Here is a 4,796-nt window from a genome sequence, read left to right on the forward strand (position 1 = left end):
CTGGCTGTTGGAGAATTGTGAAAGAACAATTATTAAAGGTGTATTTTGACTGGTCAGTTTTCTTTTGTTTGCAATAATCAATTCATATTGTTGAAACTACCTGCATCTGTCACTGGGATTAGTCCTGTTTTGTAACAGTAGTCCACGTTATATTTGCAAATAAAAATACAGTCTTCAGTTTTATGTTATTTATTTTGGATCAACATTGTTGTAAAAGCTTCAGGAGTTCCGTGCCAATACCATATTCAGCAGCAACGTAACAGGAACGGAGGAATCTATACAGTTCCTAAATCGACTGTCCCAAAGAGACATGGCTGCTGTGCTTACCAACAAAGTCTCCTCTATAGTTGGACAAACTGCTAACAATGACAGTCTCACTTTCTACCAATGGACATTTGGGTCAGGTAAAATGAGGTTCCTGCAAAACTGAATCACTACTTAAAACACATCTTTCAGGATGCAATGGATGAGGAAGAAGCAGTGAACAAAAGCACAGACCTAATCTTGTGTTACCACCGAGTGTCAACTATGATCCAACTTTGTTTAAAACTAAATAATTAAGAAATACATCAAAAAGAATGAAATAACCTACATCTGGAAAACACTGAGAAGTAGAAATGTTACTTCTAATTTATTAAACGATTACTTTGGTATAATGAATTCCATTTCCATTTTTTAAAGATGTTAGATACAAGACATTGAGTGCATTAGAAAATAATCTTAAACAAGTATTTTGCAGCCAATAACTTAGAGCAACTAGTAAGAAATGCTTGAATTAATTGAGCAAAGATACTTTTAGTCCTGTTCAGGAGGACAGTGAGAACGAATAAAATTAAATTATATCATCTGTTCCATCTGGCAGTTTGCAGCATCAAATTCCAGTCTGAGAATTTTATAATTGAAATGTGACACAGGTCATGTTTGTCACCATGAAGATTAATTCAGATTTACTCAGAATCCTCTGATGTTTCTGGCAGTATAATTCTGATACGAGATCTTTATTAAATATAGTATGTGGATGTGCAGGGATTTCTGTCTCTTGGCAGAAGGTGCATGTTGTTGAAAAGATTACTGTTATCCAGATATGCTACAGCCAGAGGATGGTTATTCCAGGAGATTTAAACAAAGTCAAAGTATTGAAATCTCTAAGTACACTCATTGGTATTACACTAGGCTGGTTAAATGACCCATGAGTTCCAAATGGCATTGTGAGAACCCTCATATCATGAGCTGAATTGTACTGTGGTTACCATCTTTAATAATTAAATTCATGCCGGAAAATTTTATTCAAGGCAAAGACATCTTTTTTGTTGAATGTCCTCATTCCTCAGGATCTTAGGAATCTTAAAATCTACTCTTCAATGGCATGAAATGGGCAAACAATGAGGTTGTTAACGATGAGCCACTTAAGAATTCTACTCTGTCTCATGGCACCTTCGATGAAAAATGTTGGATACAGCAGTCAATTTTGTAACAAGTTAAATTATAAAAATCAATTTATTCACATTATTGTTATGGGTGACATAGTGAGATATTGGTTCAATTTTCCCCTGTGATCCTGGGGTGGCACAGTGGCTCAGTGGTTAGCACTGCAGCCTCACAGCAAGTGGGACCTGGGTTCAATTCCAGCCTCAGGTGGCCATTTGTGTGGAGTTTGCATGTTCTCCCCATTTCTGTGTGGGTTTCCTCCAGGTGCTCTGGTTTCCTCCCACAGTCCAAAGATGTGTGGGTTGGGTGGATTGGCTGTGCTAAATTGCCCATAGTGTTCAGAGATGTGTAGATTAGGTGGATTATTGGGGGATGGATCTGGGTGGGATGCTCCAAGGGTCGGTGTGGACTTGTTGGGCCGCAGGGCCTGTTTCCACACTGTAGGGATTCTATGATCCTATCCCAAATTGGGTGATATGATTGATGAAAATATGTTCAACTGAATCGGTTCAAATATGCAATCTGTTAGGGTATAAGTGTCTAAACTTAAAGCAAGGGACAAAGTATGACAGGCTGCAGGAAAATAAATTGTAAGATGTTCTTCAAACATATTAATAGTGAAAGGTAGAATGCAGCCCTAAGGAACAAGCAGGTAAGTTGCTCACTGAAGCATCAGGTATGTCAGAGGTACGAAATGAATACTTTGCTTCTGCCTTTACCAATTTATAAGATCATGACAATGGTACAGTTGAAAATGTGGATGTTGATCAACTGCGCAGCGGAGTGATAAATAAAGAAGTGCTAAAAAAGCTGACAGCACTCCAGGCAGAAAAGTTGCAAGGCCTTAATGGGATGCATCCTAGATGGCTGGGAGAGGTAAGGGAGGAAATCACTTCAAAAACTAATAAAATTTCTTGAAATGTTGGTATAATGTACTGACAAATTAAAACATAAAATTACACAATTGACTAACTTTGAATAAGATAAGAGCAGCCTTGGACTATATGATTGTTATTAGTTGCACACTGACTTTCTGCCAAAATGCTTGCTACCAGAAAACCTGGGGTATGGCAGTTGGGCATTCATTGTGCCCACTTTTCATGCGTACTATAGAGGCTATGTATATGTAAAACATTGGGCCTTAGCTCAATCTGCATCTGCACCATTGATAACCAAAAGAAACATTTTTAAAAAAATTGATCCAGTAGCTAGTTTAACTAATTTGAAATTATGGCCACATTTGAAGGCCAGGCTTAACTGTTAAAATAGAGAAGTAATTCCTCGTTTCAGATATAGTAGGAACTGCAGATGCTGGAGAATCTGACATAACAAGGTGGAGAGCTAGATGAACACAGCAGGCCAAGCAGTATCAGAGGAGCAGGAAAGCCGACATTTTGGGCCCAGACCCTTCTTTTCTGAGCACCCTGTTATCTCAGTAATTCCTTGTACCTAGTTTGTCCTGGATTTTGCTGTCATGCAATTTCTACCACTTGGTCCCTTCCAGGCATGACAGTGTGGCTGGAATTTCTGTGGCATCCTTCCTGCCTCTTGCTATAACTTTGACAGTAGTTCAGAAATTGGAGTGAGTAGCTAGTGTAGCTAGTGGGGCTTGATTACCAAGGAGACGAAAGATTTTAGATTCCCTACAGTGTGGAAACAGGCCCTTCGGCCCAACAAGTCCACACCGCCCCTTGAAGCATCCCACCCAGACCCATCCCCCTGTAGCCCATACCCCCCTGAACACTATGGGCAATTTTGCATGGCCAATCCACCTAACCTGCACATCTTTGACTGTAGGAGGAAACCGGAGCACCTGGAGGAAACCCACGCAGACATGGGGAGAACGTGCAAACTCCACACAGACAGTCGCCCGAGGCGGGAATCAAACCCGGGTCCTTGGCGCTGTGAGGCTGTAATGCTAACTACTAAGCCACCATGCCGCCATTTATCAGGGATATGCAGGAATGTAGAGTTGAGATTAAAATCACATCAGTCATGATCTTATGGAATGATGAAGTGAATTCAAGGGTGGAGTGGCCTATTCTTGTTCCTCATTCATATTCTCATATTTCCTCATTCTTGCTGTTGACATTACAGCAAGAAATCAGCAACAACCCTCAGAAGTTCTAGGCAACTGCACTGGTTTGCAACTGAATATGCACCAAAACTTTTGACCATAAAGTTTTAAAACTTGTTTGAACTAAAAGCATGTCTATAAACTAACCACTTGGCAGTAAATTCATGAGCTTGGTTCAAAAATGAAATGGAGCAGGGAGGGAAAAGGGAACTGATTCAAGCTAATGAATGTTCATATGCCGAGCTTAGGTTAAAATTACCTCTAATTATTTTGCATAACAGTTAAGAAAATTGCTGTTTGCTTTCTTGATCAGGTTCATCTCCTAAAAATTGGTTAAAATGGGAATTCACTTCTTGAACAGTAAGCAATACAGCTGTAATCAATTAGTTGCATTAACTACGTGTTTGAGACAGCAAAGTGAAAAAGATTAATGCTAAAAATACCTTTTGTAATCTGTGGTTGTGAATGTGGTGGAGGTATAAATATTAGCTCAGACTCTGGGGAGAACTCCCTTGCTCTTTTTTGAAATACAGCAATGGGAGCTTTTAACTAACATTAGAAGACAGACAGACAGGTAGGTAAATGAAATAGCTTTAAATAATGTCCATCTGGAAAAATGAAATATTTTACTCTGTGCTCATAAACCAAACTGAAAGCGTAAATGTCTTAGAACTTGCTGGCAGCAGTACTGTCATATTAAAACATCAAACTTAATTTTTATGCTGATTTGTTTTGGATTCTGAGGTAAAAGAGTTACCAACTGAGCAACAACTGACATTTCAAAAGAATAAGCTCATTTCAGATAACAAGGCGTAGAGCTGGATGAACTCAGCAGGCCAAGCAGCATCAGAGGTGCACGAAAGCTGACGTTTCGGGTCTGGACACTTCTTCAGGCCTTTTTTCTGAAGAAGGGTCCAACCCGAAACGTCATTTTTCCTGCATCTCTGATGCTGCCTGGCCTGCTGAGTTCATCCAGCTCTACGCCTTGTAACCTCAGATTCTCCAGCATTGGCAGTTCCTATAATCTCTGAACCTCATTTCAGAGTGTGGTGGCAGAAGTTGTTAAGAAGACGAAGGTCACTGTCACTTATTTCACAGAGGAAGAATAACAGAGTAGTGAGATTATGATAATTATTAAGAGCTGCAGCAAAAAAGTACACAGTCTCAATATTTATTTGCAGCTGGGAAGACAGCAGAGTAGGGGTGGTGGTCATTGAATGGAAGGAGAATACAGATCTGGGCTTTCTCAGAGGAGATCCTGAAAGTAAGATTTTCAAAATGTTTATAGCTT

This window comes from Stegostoma tigrinum, chromosome 27 (assembly GCF_030684315.1).
Source record: "Stegostoma tigrinum isolate sSteTig4 chromosome 27, sSteTig4.hap1, whole genome shotgun sequence".
NCBI lineage: Eukaryota > Metazoa > Chordata > Chondrichthyes > Orectolobiformes > Stegostomatidae > Stegostoma > Stegostoma tigrinum.